Source organism: Crotalus tigris, unplaced genomic scaffold (genome assembly GCF_016545835.1).
Source record: "Crotalus tigris isolate CLP2741 ecotype Arizona unplaced genomic scaffold, ASM1654583v1 scf7180000018806.1695572, whole genome shotgun sequence".
NCBI classification, from domain to species: domain Eukaryota; kingdom Metazoa; phylum Chordata; class Lepidosauria; order Squamata; family Viperidae; genus Crotalus; species Crotalus tigris.
In genome coordinates this window covers 1,150,059-1,167,500 of record NW_024097205.1, presented here as the reverse complement: position 1 = coordinate 1,167,500, position 17,442 = coordinate 1,150,059, and the positions used below count along the sequence as shown (strand labels likewise).

The 17,442-nt window shown below is 41.2% G+C and overlaps 1 long non-coding RNA gene across 3 annotated transcripts in view; it reads left to right on the top strand.

Moving 5' to 3' along the window:
• LOC120313847 overlaps positions 1-16,885 on the top strand; it is a 36,534-nt gene extending 19,649 nt beyond the window's left edge. The window contains exons 5-6 of one of the 3 annotated variants that reach the window (XR_005558263.1): positions 11,192-11,294; positions 16,687-16,885. This is a non-coding gene — a long non-coding RNA (uncharacterized LOC120313847). Of the gene's footprint in view, positions 1-4,234; positions 5,161-11,191; positions 11,295-16,686 lie in introns of those variants that run through there. The other 2 variants (XR_005558265.1, XR_005558264.1) reach the window with 2 other exon arrangements.
• Positions 16,886-17,442: the final 557 nt, after the last annotated feature.

The following is a 17,442-nucleotide window of genomic DNA, read 5'->3' as shown; positions in this document are numbered from 1 at the left end:
TGATTGTATTGTTGGGAATTTTTAACAAAATAGAAGCAAAATTAACCATTCTAGTATAGTGTTAGCATTAGAGCCTCTATTCTCCAGATGGTGAAAATTCCAGGAGTGCACAGAATTATCCAAAATTTTATTTCCTTGGAATGAGAATCCCAAAGTATTTTTTCAAAAGACAACTGAACTTTCTTTGTTTTTCCTTGAAGACATTTTGATTCTCATCCAAGAAACTTCTTGTCCAAGTTCTGAACCGAACTAGCTTCTTAGATGAGAACTGAAACATCTTCAAGGAAAAACAAAGAAAATCCAGTTGCCTTTTGGAAAAGCACCTTTGGGACAACCATGACCTGGATGACTGAGAATCTCCATAGACACTTGGAATGAGATGTTAGAGGCATAGGACATTTTCGTTTCATTTCTATTCACACAGCATGGAACATTGAAATTTAAATATCTGAACTTCATTAGGTAGATATTTTCTGAAGATGTTTCCATAATAGGATTTTCATCTCCAGCAATCCTGCCCAAATTTTTTCAGGATTTCAAAACAGTGCATATTTACCACATTCCTTGTTGCATAGAACTGCCAGCTCCTTAACGTTCGGGTCTAAAACCTGAAAAGTTAGGTGATGAGACATTTTTAGTAGTCCAGTTAGATCCTCCATCATTTTGAGGCAGGAAATACAATGTTTACCTTAAAATACAATTCACAATTTTAAATAAAGTGCTCTAAAAGTTATGGGAAAGATAGAATATCCCATTATTTACCCTACCCACAGCACTTTTTTGCCTCCTCCCTACTGAATCAATATTCAATACAGTCCTACAGTCACAAAAAGATAAACCATCTATGTTCTAAATTGGAGAACTGGTGCTTTGGGAAATAAGTTGATCCCCTCATCTTTGTGGCAGCCCCTCAAATACTAGAATACTGCTATCATGTCACCTTAGTCCTTCTTTTCTCTATACTGGCCATACGCAATTTCTGCAACTGTTCTTCATATGCATGTTCTTCTGCTATGAGCTAATAGCTTCCTATTTCCTGCAGTTGTCTTCTCCAAAGGCCTCTGATCTTTCTTTTATCTTCAGCTGTCTTTATTGCAAGACTTCTGCCTTGAGCTACTTGTGTTCCCTCTGTGATCCTTGACTTGGTTCCAGAATGGGACAATACCATAGTCCATATAATAGTGCTCTTAATGAAATGTGGCCCTTTCCTGAATTCTCTTCATCATGTTTAAATCTGATTTCTTGTATTATGTATTAGATGTCATTGCAATGATCATTCACATTCTTTCACCAGTAGCAAAGTTGAGAAAATCTGCAAAAATATGTGGGTTTTTTTTTCCTAATAGAATCAAATAGGGCAGTTTCCTTTCCTCTCTGCATATTATTGATAGGATAGGCAGTGCATATTTGGATATAGAATTAGTAATGGAGAAAGGGAATTCAATGCAGGTCTTCCAATATTCTTTGTAATTTGCAATCCCAGATTATAAATTAGTTCTGAGTTTTCTTCATTTTAGGACTAAATGCCTAATAGATTAATGCCATGTATAGATTTATAGACATTGTGGAAAATTTGTGCTTCTTTCTTGATTGGTGGTAAAATCTGGAGAAGATAGCACAACCATCTAAGATCATTCTAATGATAAGTGATTGTTATTTTAGGGCAGAAGGGATCTTCTCCTACTGAGATGGTTGTTGTATAATTTATTTTAGTTGCAACAAAGTTTAGAACAGTTAGCAGTAGGTACAAAACTAAGAAGATTATAACCCTGGGTTAAAATTGACTTTTACATTTTTTCTAGCCATTATGAAAACACATAAACCTATCAATGTCATGCAGCAAAATGATGCTTCTTTTATTTCCTATGTTGCATGCTGATAACACTTCTTGAAAAGGTTCTGCATGTAGTTGTTTATTACTTGATTTTTTTAAGCTACTTAGGGTTTTTTCCCCATCTCAAACTCCGCAAGAAATAATAGCAGTTAAGTATTATTCCCCATTGTTATGCCAGGTGTAGACAAAAATGATATATTTCTAGTTTATTAGCCCATTTCCTAAATTTATAGAGTTGTTTTTTTCTCACCATGTCTCTCCCCTTCCAATTTGAATTTGTCCATTTAGGGTCACCCACATTAACAAAACACTTTAATTACGTTTCATGCATACAAATTCACAATAAACTAAATGAAACCAGAGCGCGGGTGAGTGGAACATCTAGGACGATTGGAAACTAATTAGTTTAGCACAGTTGCAATTTGATAAAGAGGGGGGGAAATTAATGTCAAACTGAGGATTGTTAGAAAATAAATTGCCATTGATGGAGATGAGTTGAATTTCTCATATACCCTCTGTACACAAAATGGCTACTTGGGTACAGCAGATCTTGACTTTTACATTATGTTGCAAAGGTTGATCATTAATGGCAGCTATCAAGATCCTAAATTCTTTTTGATTTACTTGAATATTTCAATAAAGCTTCATGGGAACTTAGGTGCATTGTAATACATCTTTTCTGTTGATGCTAAAATAGTATTTATAGCATGGAGCTTCTAGAACAAAACATAGGAAGAAAGCAGCAGCCGTTTTTATTTATACAAAAATTATACAAAAAAATATTTTATATAAAATTAACTGTAACAATTGCAACCAATTCTACCTGGGACAAATTTCACGTCAATTAAAAACCAGAATATATGAACACCAGCTGGCAGTAAAACTCTATGATCCCAAATCCTAATCTCTACCCACTCTGACATCAAACAGCTTCAATTTGATTGGAGCAATACTACAATCATTGGCCATGCTATCACCCGCCACACTTGTGAGTTCATCGAAGCCTGGCACTCCATAAGCAACTCCAACAACAGACACATCGACCTACAACCAGCCTACGAATCCCTCAGAATTCAAATCAACCGCACAATCAGCCAGTGATGGCACCAACCCTCAACCAACCTACACGAGCCCCCCCAGCCAGCACTTCAGCTCCCAGTGACCCTAACCTGACATGACCTTCCCATCACAAGACCGATTTGATGTAACCCCCACCTGACTCATCACAAGACCCATCACAAGACCTCACCTCATGTGACCCTCACCTGATGTGATCTGCCATCACAAGACCTACTCACCACACAAAGCCTTTATTAGCAGAAGAACACGGACACTGACATCCCCTAAGCTCTTACCTAGCCTGGTAATGAAACATTCAGAAACCAACCCACAAGCCTGGAGAATGAACCTTCACCCTCAGAATGTATAGTATCAGATAAAATGGAATAGCAATCTTTTCTAAATCAACTTCTTGAGAAATACTACAACAATCAAAAGACAAAAAAGAAGAATTGTAATTCTGAAATTAAGAAAAGAGGGCAAGATTTTAACACTGGCATCCATCCTTGCCAAAGCACAACTAAGGAACAGTTCTATAAAAGGTTCTTCCAGATGTTTAAAGCATTTGCAAAGGAGGAAATAATAATCATAGGAGATATGAATGGAGTGCTAGATCCAAGCTTAGGTAATTATCCCTAGGCCAGTGATGGCGAAACTTTTAGAGACCGAGTGCCCAAACTGCAATCCAAAACCCACTTATGTATCGTCAGGTGCCGGATGGGCATGGCCCATTGGGTGGGCGTGGCCACGATGGTAACAGCAGACTGGGTGGGACTAAAAAGCTCAATCAATCAATTCCAACTTTGCAAGAACTTTTTTTTCCTTGTGAGAAGTTGAAACTGATTGATTGAAACTTTTTTTTTTTGCACACAGCGGTGGAGACTAAAGCAAAAGGTTTTATAAAAACCAGCTGAAGGCAAAGAGGGCTCTTCATGCCACCTGTGGCACATGTGCCATAGGTTCCCCACCACGGCCCTAGGCTGAAAAAAGGGAAGGTTTTTTGTTATATGAGATATATCTTTGACCAATGCTTGGACATTAAAGAATCCATAAATGAGAAAGTATTATTTTTTTTTAGCAAGACAGCACATATACTCAATATACTGTATGTAGTGGATCTCTTAAAACTCTCTTACCACCTATCAAAAAAATGTAGGAACCATGTCCCTTTTCTAATATCTTCATTTTAGGGGCAAAAAAATTACACTTGCAGGTTCTTTTTTTCTCTATTCAATGATAGTTGTACAGTTGGCTGCACATTAAACGTCTTCATGTGAAATGAAGTGTTTGGGTTTTTCCCCTGCCTTCCTGATCTCTGAGGTTTACATTTCTCTTTCACAGTTAGCAAGAATTTAAACGGCAAGCATAGCCTCATGCCTTCGTGTTAATTGACCTTCACGATCCAGGAAGAAACAAGACACGGCCTCTTTAACCACAACATTCTCTTTTCTAATGTATGCATTTTATAGCCTCTGATGTATATGGCTCTATTAGTGTCTATGAACATAGAACAATGAAGCTAGTTAATGTATTATTTATTTTATTACCCCTTTGTATCAACTGCCTTTTTCTAATTTGGAATGTTATATGCTTTGGTTCTGTAATGGTTTTATAATGTGCACATAGTCCAGTAATTAAAAATATATATCTTGATCCTTCACCTCGAAAGCCAAGTTTATTTACCCTGGCTGAATGCAGTCAGTCTTGGATCTGGTAAAGGTCCATGGGCTTCTTAGCCCTTTTTTAAGACTTCATTCTTGAGGTCCAGACTGGGCTGGGCTAGACCATTCCATCAATCAAAGACTAGCTTAGCATTGCAGTTTAGACTCATCAGCCACTTGAGATAAAAGGATTTCACCCATTCTGAATTGTTTCAACCAGAGGTTATCAAAAACAAATACAACCAAATCATGACTGCTTTTTAAATATAGTGACAAATGTAATTGACCATCAGAAAGTGATATACCTAAATTCGCAGTCCCTCTTCAGCACAACTCCAGTTTTCTGAGATCCCCACACAAAGGCATACATCATGAAATTAAAAAATGTAAAGAGGAGCCCAGGGCACTGGTTGGATTCCAGTCTTTGATTGGTCACTTGGAGAGGACATTGGTTGGCTTATGATATTCTCAGTATTAAAAGGTCAAAGTCAATGAAGATGATTACCAAGTGGGTTCAGACTGTTTTTGGGGAATGAAATGTGTTGAGTCCTTGGCGAAAAGCAGACACGAGAAGCAGTTGTAGTTCTCAGTTTTTTTTATTCTGTGTTCAGCTCACAAGTAGATGGCTTCAGCAGCTCCCAAAACCTCCCAGCTTCTTATATAGGCATTTCCCGGGTCAATGCGATACTTTTCCCGCGCCAGCACCCGCGCATGCGCACGGTGCTGGCGACAGCCTGTCTGGTCCTGGGCAGCTTTGCACCTGCCCGGGACTGCCTGCAAACGCGCCGAGCCGTTTGCAAGGCTCGGGACATAACACCCCTTTCCCCCGGGCTAAAACTACTACCAACATATAATCATTTAATTTATGCAGTGTTCTGATTCTCAGTGCTCCTATCGTTACCTGGCTTTTGTTTAGCCAGCAATGTTATGTAATCCTCTAAGTATTTAGGAGACTTCCTTGCTCTCTGTGACCTTCTCAGCTCTGGGTTTCTGACAGGTGTTCCCTGACTGAGGGGTGACAAGAGCCTGTTCCCCTTATCATGCCTTGGTGCCTTCCAAGGACTTTGCCCCGATGCCTGGCCTGCTTGCTCGCCCACCGGGCTCGTCAGGCCAGGGCTTCTGTCACTTCGTGACCTGGTTGACCTGCCTAGCTGTAGGCCCTCGGGCCCCTTGAAGTGATAGCCACTGCTGGGCGTCTCTATAGAACCTCCTAGGTCCGTCCAAGACCTGTCAGGAGGCTGTCCAATCCCTAAGCCCTGTTCTGTGTCCGGGCTCGTGTGGGTCTCTGTACCTTCCCAAAACTCGGTTACTCCCTGATTTGGGCTAGAGGTGTTGCGGTCGGGACTTGGTTCCTCGACCACCTCCCTGTAAGTTTGACCCCCTGTAGGATTAGGGGTAAGGTCAGGCCAACTCTGGGGATTGTGTGCCAGCTCTCTTGCGGGGAATGATTTGTTGGGATGCTCCCGGGTATCCTCCATGACTGGAGTGTTGTGTGATGTGTGTGGAAAGTGAGTATGCCCCCGGGGTGACTCCCTGGCTGGAGTAGGCGTGAGTGCCTGTTGTGTGGGTAAGCTCCATGAATTCCTTTTTGGAGCACTTGCGGAAGCTTGAAATGGGCCGTCAGTGGCTCCATCAGTGGAGATGGGCAGCAACTCGTGCCCTTCCCTTTGCTCCAAAGGGTCCCCCTCCCCCCCTGGAAAAGACCCAGGAGTCTCAGCTGGAAGATGCCGCCTAGGGCGGAGTTGGTCGATGTGCCTGTGCAGGACACGACCGTTGTCCAGGGCTACCTCGTAGGATAGAGGACCCGTGACCCTGGAAATAGATGCGGGGACCCATGTATGACCAGGCTCATAATTGCGAGTCCAGACCGGGGCACCCTCAAGTAGTTGTCTAGGTGCCCTAGGATGTGAGGTAGATGAAGGCAATCTGTCCGGATGCAACCGGTCAAGTTTAGTAGTAAGTTGACGCCCCCAACGAAGTTCAGCTGGGCTTCTCCCTGTAGAAGTGGACGGTGTGGTGCGATAAGAAAGGAGAAAGTCAGCCAACCTGTGATGCCAGTCCCCGTAGGTGAGTCTTTTCAAGGCGTCCTTTGTGATGCGCACCATACGTTCAGCCATACCTGTTGGTGGACGGGTGGAAGGGTGCAGACGTGGCATGACGAATCATGTTAGCCTGTAAGAAAGCTTGGAATTCGGAGGAAGTGAATTGAGGGCCATTGTCAGACACAATGACATCTGGAAGCCCGTGTGCAGCAAAAATCCCCCTCAGTACCTGAATAGTCTTTGCAGTGGTGGTGGATGAGACAGGTATAACCTCAAGCCATTTTAAATGGCTGTCAACAAGGACCAAGAAGAACTAGCCCTGAAAGGGCCCAGCGTAGTCAATGTGCACCCTAGACCATGGGGACTGTGTTTCCTCCCATCTATGCACGGGAGCTTGGGGCATCTCTGGGCGAGATCATTGGCACAGGTGGCATGCATGCACCTTAGCCTCAATATCTTTATCTAAACCAGGCCACCACAAGTAGCTGCGCGCAAGAGCCTTCATACGAACAATGCCAGGATGACCCTCGTGGAGGGATTCTAAGACCCTAGTCCTCATTAAGGTGGGAATGACAACTCTGTTTCCCCAAAGCAGACAACCCTGAGAAGGGGACAGCTCGTTCCTTTTGGACCAGAAACTCTGAAACTCAGGACTAGGGCAGTGCTCAGGCCAACCAGACAAAACCCAGGAACGGACACGTGAAAGTGTGTGATCTGTACCTGTTTCAGCGGCAACATCCCTGGCACTAAGAGGGAGCTCGGGCAAGGCTTGGATTGATAGAATGGTGACAGCTGGTGCAGGGTCAGCTTCTACTACTGGCAGAGGCAATCTACTGAGGCCATCAGCATGGCCCATTTCTTTCCCAGGCTTGTGGAGTAAAGAAAAATCATATGCAGACAAAAAAATAGACCACCTAAGCATTCTAGGGGAAATGATTTGGGGAGTCTGCTTACGTGTGGTAAACAGTCCCAGCAGAGGCTTATGGTCAGTGAAGACCGTGAAATGCCTGCCATATAGAAAATCATGGAATTTTTTAATTCCAGCAACAACAGCCAGAGCCTCCCTGTCTATCTGAGCGTAGTTGCGCTCAGCAGAAGACAATGTTCTGGAGTAATATGCAACAGGAACCTGAGTTCCATCAGACCTGAGGTGGCTCAGGACAGCTCCTACCCCGTAAGGGGACGCATCACAAGCGATGCACACAGGAAGGGACTCGTTGAAATGTGCAAGTACACTGTTATAAGTGAGCAAGGCCTTGACTTTGTTAAAACAAGCCTCATGCGTTTGTGACCAGTGCCACACTGCTTGCTTGTCTAGTAGCCTGTGAAGAGGCTCAGCCACACTGGCTTTATGTGGAAGGAAGGAATTGTAGAAATTCAGGAGGCCCAGGAAGGCCTGAAGTTCGGCCTTAGACTTTGGCCTAGGTGCTTCTAAAATAGCAGTTAGTTTGGATTCAGCAGGGTGAATCCCAGCAGCATCAATTTTGAACCCCAGAAATTCAGTAGAAGGCACCCCAATCTTGCATTTGTCTTTTTTGAGCTTGAGGCCTGTTTTCCTGAATCTTAACAGAACAGCCCTTAGCCTTTCAGCTAGAATGTGTGTGGAGTCTCCTGCAATCAAGACATCATCAAAGTAGGGGCAAACCCCTGGTATACCTCGTAGTGTGTTTTCCATTACGCTTTGGAAAATCCCAGGAGCGACATTCACTCCAAACTGTAGCCTTTTTACCTTGAAGGCCCCTCTGTGGGTCACAATAGTCTGAGCTATAGCAGCATCATCATCAACAGGCAGCTGTTGATATGCTTGAGCTAGGTCAAGCTTTGCAAAAACACGCCCCCCCTTGAGGGAGGCCAGGATATGACTGACCACAGGAACAGGATAGGCATGTTGCTGCAATGCCTTATTAAGAGTGCATTTGTAATCAGCACAAATGCGAATGTCCCCATTTGCCTTTAGAGGCGTGACAATGGGGGTCTCCCAAGGACTGGAATCAACAGGTTCTAGAATTCCCTGTTGGATCAGTTTGTCTAACTCAGTGTCAATTTTACTCTTTAAAGCAAAAGGGACCCTTCTTGCTTTAATTCTAATGGGAGTGACAGTGGGATCTAGCTTTAAGGACACAGGGGGTCCTTTGAATGTGCCCAGCTGGGGGCTGAAAACATCTGCAAATTCTTTGCAGACTTCCTGTAGGTCGAGTGTTTGTAAGCTGTTGAGTCCTGTGACGTGTATCCCCAGGGCCTCAAACCAATCGAGTCCTATGAGACTCGTTCGTTCACCCCCTACTACTAATAAGTCTAGTGGACCTTCAAAACTCTTGTATTGCACGTTAAGGGTGGCCTCCCCCTTAACACACACTCTTGAATTTTGAAAATCTGTTAACACAATGTCAGAAGGCCTTAACTTGGCCTGAGTTCCACTACCGGAACAAATCTTCCTAAATGTATGCAAGGAGATGATTGAAAGGGCAGACCCTGTGTCTAGTTCCATAGTTAATGGAACCCCTTGTAGCTTCACCTTGAGTGACAGCTTTTTCTTAATAGGCTTGTGTGTGCCTGTCCTGAGGATGCTTCTTCGCGAAGTGCAAAACCCTACCCTATTCTGGCTGGGGACCCTGGTACCTTTCAGGCGCAGTTCTTCCTGAGGTTGTACCTTTCGTCGGCCCAGACCCACAGCTGCAATGTGTCCTTGTTTGCCGCATGCCCGGCAGGTAGCGGAGCGGAACTTGCAGTCGGTTCTCCTGTGGCGACCTCCACAGCCGATGCACTTGAGTGGAGCTGAAGAGCTTCCCTTCTTCTTTCCTTCCTTCATGGGGTGGAGACGGTCGACTTCCTCGTCCGGATCCTCCTCAGAGTTTCCTTGGATGTCTTCCTGGTACACGGATGCAACTTCTGGACTGTTTCTGATCGGCCGCATGTTTTTGACGGCGCCGCCTGCTGCTTCTTCTGCGGTGACCTCTCTTAAGGCATCTTGGAAGGACAGTTCTTCTTTGGCGAAAAGCCTCTGTTGTAGATCTCGATGCCTTAAGCCGCACACGAATCGGTCCCTCAGTTGTTCTTCGAGGTCCTTGAACTCGCAGTGCTTGGCGGCCTTCCTCAATGCGGCGATGTATTCTTTGGCCGACTCTCCGGATCGTTGATCCCTCTGCTCGAAGGTGTGGCGCCATGCGATGACGGACATCTTAGGCTGGAAGTGCTCCTTCAGTAGCTTCTTTAGATCTGCGTAGCTAACAGACTCTACTGGAACAGGTGCTGCAAGGTTTTCTGCGATTTCGAAGGCGTCTTGACCGCAAACACAAAGCAGGGTGGCAGCCTTCAAGCTCTCTTCCCTCACTTGGTTTGCCTTGAAGTAGTTCTCCACCCTGGCTACGTAGGACTCCCACCGCTCTGGATGTGAGACGTCGAACTCCGAAAGCCTTCCAACCTTTGCCATCTTCAGGAGATGGGTCTATCAGCCAGCCTACCCCCGAATGCACACTGGATTGGCGAGTAGCTGCCGAGTCAACGCCGTTCCGCCACTCAGGACTCACTTGGGTAAGCTTACACCTCTTCCTTTCCAGGCGATGTAAGGCATCCCACCTTCGTCGCCAGTGTTGAGTCCTTGGCGAAAAGCAGACACGAGAAGCAGTTGTAGTTCTCAGTTTTCTTTATTCTGTGTTCAGCTCACAAGTAGATGGCTTCAGCAGCTCCCAAAACCTCCCAGCTTCTTATATAGACATTTCCCGGGTCAATGCGATACTTTTCCCGCGCCAGCACCCGCGCATGCGCACGGCGCTGGCGACAGCCTGTCTGGTCCCGGGCAGCTTTGCACCTGCCCGGGACTGCCTGCAAACGCCCCGAGCCGTTTGCAAGGCTCGGGACATAACAAAATGTATACCAACTATAAACCCAAAAAGAATTGTCAGCTAAGCTTCATTGCAGTGATGAGGAGAAGACAATGTTTATTCCACACAGCTTTATTATCATTACTATTATCCTACTCATCTTCATATTACCTATTTCCTTAGCTTCTTATGACTATAACTTTGTTGTTTGTATCTTATGATTTCTGTTGATTGCTTTTATTAGTATCCTATTATGCTATATGTTGATTGTTTATTTAGTATCCTATAACTATCACTGAATGCTGTATCTTATGATTTGTGATTATTATATTTTGTGATTATGATCATGATTTATCATCTGTTGCTTGTGTGTACACTGAGAGCTTATGCACTAGAGACAATTCCTTGTGTGTCCAATCACACTTGGCCAATAAAGTGTTCTATTCTGTTCTATTCTATTCTATTCTATTCTATTCTAGTCTAGTCTAGTCTAGTCTAGTCTAGTCTATCCCATCCCATTCTAGAAAAAGCTTTTTCAAGACATACATTTTTAACCCAGGCTTCCCTTGGTTATTTCACTGAGAAGTGTAGAGATCTTGGTGTAATTTCAGTCCCTATCAACAGAAGTGATTAATAGTAAAGTGCCATCATTTTACACTATCTTGAATGGACTGAGTCCTTCGTCTTGCAGTCATAGAGGAGCTCTTTATTTGTCTGATATTTACTGCATTTTTATTTAGATGTTACATTAACTTGATATATTATGAACAATAGGTATAAGCAATGAAGATGTTTATATATAATATATGAGGATGAGTTAATTGAGGAAAGAAGAACCTCATGACCTTAACATTTGACAAAGACTCCAAAATATAAGGTGAGTAACATTTTTAGCTTGTGGTTGCATTTTGTCTTTCTGCTCTGCCTGGAATATTTAGCAGTAAAGTCAATGAAATGATTGATTTCTTATGTGTCATCTAGTTGGTGCCAACTCCTAATGAGCACATAGATTTGCTCCCAATCTGGTCCTTTAGGACTTCAAATGATGTATCCATTGCCACCGCAACTGAGTAAATCCACCTTGCAGCTGGTCATCCTCTTCTCTTTCCTTCTACCTTTCCAGCACCAGAACCTTCTGCAGAGAACTAGATTTTCACATAATGTGTCCAAAGTAGGATGATTTCTGTCTAGTAATTTGTGCCTTGAATAACTGGGTTGATTTGTTCCAAGCCTCCCCATCACCCAGCACACTTATATGGGCCGGGGGCTGGGGGAGGGAAGTTGGGCTAAAACTCGACAAAAGTGTAAAACAGAAATATTTCCAGAATTTTGCTATGCCAGGAGGTCTTTGAGGATCACAAATGGGACTCAGGGAATTTTTTCAGCTCTTTGACTGACCACTTCAGCCATAAGAGAGTAGGAATGGTGGTGGTGAATTCATATGTGCCTTTGCCCCCAAAGCATTGTAGAAATTATAGTCCCTGCCTACAGACTTAAATTTTAACATTAATGATGGAAAAGGAAAAATGAATGAAGAGGAAAGAAGAAAACAAATTTGCTTAGAAAATTAGATCAGGAAAACAAGAATCAAAGTTCCTGTTTCAGTATTGGCTGGGCTCACACTTATCTTCTGTGAGCTGTAATGTTGTTGTGTGCCAGGAAGCAGGGACACTGTCTTTAACTAGCCCTTCATTCCCTGTTGTTCATTTTTCCTTATTTCTATAGTTAAAATATTATTCTCTTCTCACCGCCCCAACCCCAAAATGGGCAACAAGCAAATTTAATGAATAAATAAAATTTTAAAAAATCATTGCTATCATTGAAGTATGCCCGCTTAATGAAGCATAACTATGCACAACCTCTGCTATTTCATCCAAAATATTAGTGAAAGAAGACATTACATAACAAATATGCAAAGTATAAATTGACAGGCAAAGTAAAAACGATGCTAATGCTGTAATATTCCATAGCAAACATGGAAAATTCAAGTTATTTTCTAAATTTTAAAATTTATAATACAGTAGAGATATTTTTGCTATACTGTAATTCTCTAAGTTCTTTCAGTTTATAATTTTTTCTCTACATTGACACATTTATAAACTAAAAATAAACAAATATTGTAATATGTATTTAATAAATAAACAAGAGTTAGAGAATTTAACTGCATGGTCAGTTGAATCTGTTAGATCAAATTTGCTTCTATTTGTGAGAGCTGTCTATCTTCTGTCTCTATCTATCTATCTATCTATCTATCTATCTATCTATCTATCTATCTATCTATCTATCTATCTATATCTTGTCTGTCCGTCCGTCTATCTGTCTGTCTGTCTGTCTGTCTGTCTATCTATCGTATCTGTGGAATTCTTGGTGTTTTCTGAGCTTGGTTATAGCTAATGAGCTTGGTAGAAGCTAATTTGACCTGACAGATTCAGCTGGCCATGCAGCTCTAATATCTCCCTATTAAGTAAATCTATGCTTATAAACAGAAATCATTATTTTTTCATTGACATAAAGCTACAGTAATTTCTTGAGATAAGCACAGGTCCTGAGAAAATGTATCAGTTCACAGAAAAATGTGGACCCTTTTATTTTTTTTCCATGGAAGGACCAAATTTTAGGTAGCACAAAATTAAATCTGCCTAGTTTCTTATGATATATGTAGATAACTCTTCATCAGTTTTTCATTGTCTATTTTCAAGAGCACGTTTTTAAAGGTATACTTTTAAAATGTGTAGCCTCAAACTTGAACTGACAAAGTGTCTGCACTCTCAGCCTCTGAAGTGGCTGTTTATCAGTATAATGGAAAGACTGGATAATAATGGTTCTGTGTGATCAAGATTCAATCTTTTGTTTAAAAGCTAAATTATTTTTAGAGATATACAAATTGATTTTACTTCAAAGGTTTTCCTTCTTTTTGCATTTATGCATTTTGCTATTTTTCCCTTTTGTTGTTGTTGTTAGTTGCGAAGTCATGTCCGACCCATCGCGACCCCATGGACAACGTTCCTCCAGGCCTTCCTGTCCTCTACCATCTTCTGGAGTCCATTTAAGCTCATGCCTACTGCTTCAGTGACTCCATCCAGCCATCTCATTCTCTATCGTCCCATTCTTCTATTGCCCTCAATCTTTCCCAGCATTACGCTCTTCTCCAGTGAGTCCTTCCTTCTCATAAGGTGGCCAAAGTACTTGAGTTTCAACTTCAGGATCTGGCCTTCTAAAGAGCAGTCAGGGTTGATCTCCTCTAGGACTGACCGGTTTGATCGCCTTGCAGTCCAGGGGACTCGTAGGAGTCTTCTCCAGCACCATAGTTCAGAGGCCTCAATTCTTTGGTGCTCAGCCTTTCTTACGGTCCAGCTTTCACAGCCTTACTTTGCAACTTTTGTGTAGCTATACTAAAACAATTTATGTATGCCATATATGAAAAAGTTGTTTAGTTAAAGAGATCAGCCAGCAAAAGTGAATTTAGTAGTTTCTTCAGTAATTCTTTTGTGAGGCTGGGCCAGATCTACCATTAGGAAGAATGAGTGGGGCATTTTTCTGTCTGAAGCAACCATGATATTAAATTTACTGTATCTCAGAAACCTAGACCTGTAAGTGGAGAAGAGATAGAACTGCATGTACCATGGATTTTGTTGTTACTGTTTTTAATGAAGAACCAGAAAATCATAAAACATTTGTACAAGATTTGCACAATTTAAATAATTTAAAATAATTACAATTCTAATGTTTCCCTTCCACAATTTTTATGGAGGCTGAAATGGGCCAAAAAAGGCTCTGTTTTATTCTTTCCCTTTGTTGTGTCACTCTGTTCAATAATATTAATTTCTTCATTAATTATCTTCTTATCTTGTCCTTACATGAATGCTTATAATTATTTTACTTTTAAATGTGTTACTTAAATATGGAAGGGATAAGGTAAACTATTGTAAACTATTGTAATGAATAACACAGAGAATACTTTTTATTCTATCTGGACTGGACTAATAACACGAAATTCAATCTGGGACAATGGGAGGAGAGGACAGTCATTTGTAGATTTAAAAGAAATGTGCATTTTTTCAGAAAGGAATAAAAAATACAACATGTCCAGGTGCTAAGCTGCATGCAATCCTCTAAGGCAGCAGCAACCTTTTGGGCACCACGGACTAGTTCTATGGAGAAAGATATTTCCATGGATCAGAGGGGGTGTAGTTTTGTGTGCTGCCTGTATTCAGTAGATGGAGCTTTACTTGTTTGCACGGCCCGGTTGCTGGTATGCCACAGAGTGGGGGTTGGGGACCCCTGCTCTAAGGAACCTCCCAAAATACCTCTGATTATGATTTCTGTAAACAAATATTTTCCACCATTCTTACATATCAAATATGAAAATACTAATCTAAGTATTAGCCCTAAATTAAGCATATTAAAGCAAACAAAAATATAAAATCTCCCCCAAATTCACCCCAAATGCAATCATGTCTAAAAAGATGAACTAGGACTTTTCATTCATCTGCCAGTATCATTGAGGGAAAAGGACTAATATCCAAATACCCATTTGTACTCGCAGGACTACTGTCCAGAAGATATATTGACTTTATCTATTAGGTCTGTATGAAGCTTTGAAGGATGCTCTGCATTGATCAAAGTTTTAATTGAAGTTCATTTTCCAAATGACTTCAAAAACTATTAAGGAACTTGAGTTCTACCAATAGTTTTCTACGTTCTGCTAAATGAACAATTCCTATATCCATTTTCTTTCCCTCATATCACCGTGACACATAATATTTTGCTTTTTCCACAGACCTTTATAAACTAAGCACAACTAAAAATAATAAATAATACAGCCTTTTGCACGTGCAACTCATGCTCTCAAAGCAAGAATGAAATCTGGTTAAAAATGGTACTGCAACATTTTTCATCAAGAAGCATTCCAACGGGGAAGAAGATTGTTCCAACTTTGACATGGGCCATTTTGGGAGTTTTGGAAATAATCTGCTCTTGAAACTGTTCATTCAATAATGAATCATTAAAAGTGTTCCAAAAAATAGTCCCCAAAATCTAAGAGTAACTCCTAAAATTGGAACAGATCATTCCAGTGTCAAACACTCCATGATGAAATATTCTGCTTACATCTATTTAAAATGTTTTGCTTCATTCAAAGCCTGAGTAGCTAGAATTCACCTCATGATAGATATTTTAATTTATATGCTTAATTCTTCTTTGTTGAATATTTGAATTTGAATTTCAAGTAATAGTCTATTCTGCATTACTAATTTCTCTGCCAATATTTGGCCCACTGAGAGCAATGGGGAATGGGGATGACAAGAGATCTGAAAATATTCCCCCCGTGAAAGGAAACTAATGCATCTATTTTTGCTTAAGATATGAAGAACAAAGATTCTTAGGTTGGTGGTGTGAGCTTATCTGCATTTTAATCTATCAGCCAATAGAGTCTGTATATAAATGCAACTGATAATCTTATATCTCCAGACAAAAAGTCTCTCTGAGAGTTGAGGTCACAGATACATACAGTAACATTTAATAAGTGTTTTTAATGCCTTGTGGTTACCAAGGCAAAGGGGAAAAATCATGGAAATGAAATAAACATGATAAAAGAAATATTTCAAGTTTTGCTAGTACACTCAAATCATTTTATTGTATCCAATTTTGGGGTTCTCCTAGTCATTTTTTTTAAACTTCCATTAATATAAATGGATAGTAAGTATGGCCTAATCATGCTGAGACTTCATCTTGTTCATTTATTTTGAAAACCCAAAGGGAATATCAACATTCTCTCATAGCTATTTTGAGGGGGGGAAAGATCAGTAATGGCATATTTAGGACAACTATGAAATAAGCACCTCTATGAAGAGATGGCTAAAATTGGGGGCTGCAATAATCTTCTATTATTATATTCTAAGAAAGACTCTCATAAATAAAATATGCTGCTAATTCTACAGCAGTCTGGAATAGAGATAGCTTCTTTTCACATTTTTGTTCCATTTGCCTTGATTATGGAGCAGGATATAATGATATAAATTTGCCATTTTATTATGAATTATTCTCAATGTAGAGTCTTAAGGATGTGGACATGATATCTGGAGAGGTGAGGGAGACCATCAGCTTCTTCTTTGCTTGTCCTTTCTAATAAAATCAGTCAAGCTTGATGAATTATGTTAATGAATGTCTCCCTGCAGGAGAGGAACTTTCCTGCTATATATGTTTTCTCTGTTTAACAAAAGCTGTTCTACAAACAATATTTTTTTAAAAAAATCTATTTCTTTTGACAGGTTTCAAATGTGTCACTTCTGGGAAAGATTATCAGAAAGATGGTGACTTCACAGATGCATTTGGAATACTGTATAATTATTTGTTGTTGTTGTTAGTTGCAAAGTCATGTCCGACCCATCGCAACCCCATGGACAACGTTCCTCCAGGTCTTCCTGTCCTCTACCATCTTCTGGAGTCCATTTAAGTTCACGCCTACTGCTTCAGTGACTCCATCCAGCCACCTCATTCTCTGTCGTCCCCTTCTTCTATTGCCCTCAATCTTTCCCAGCATTAGGCTCTTCTCCAGTGAGTCCTTCCTTCTCATTAGGTGGCCAACGTATTTGAGTATAATTATTATCTAGACCCAATTCATGAAGGCTTTTGGGATTTGGGACTAAATTGGCTCTGATTTAGAGTAGTGTATTTCAAATCTGGCAAGTTTAAGATGTGTAGATTTCAGTTCCCAGAATTCCATGGCTGGCTGGAGAATTCTGGGAGTCAGAGTCCACACATCTTAAAGTTATCAGGTTTGAAGAACACTGGTTTACAATAATGCTTCTAGCATGCAACTATGAAGGCAAATGCATTCCTTGTTCTAAGAAAAGATGCACATCCCTAGTTTAGCTGTTATAGGCATCTCTTCAGGAGCTGGGATTCCCATTCATTTCACTAAGTTTGAGTTCAGAAGGTGTTATGTCCTGAGCCTTGCAAGCAAGCTCGGGGCATTGCAGGCGGTCCCGGGCAGGTGCAGGCTGCCCGGGACCAGACAGGCTGTC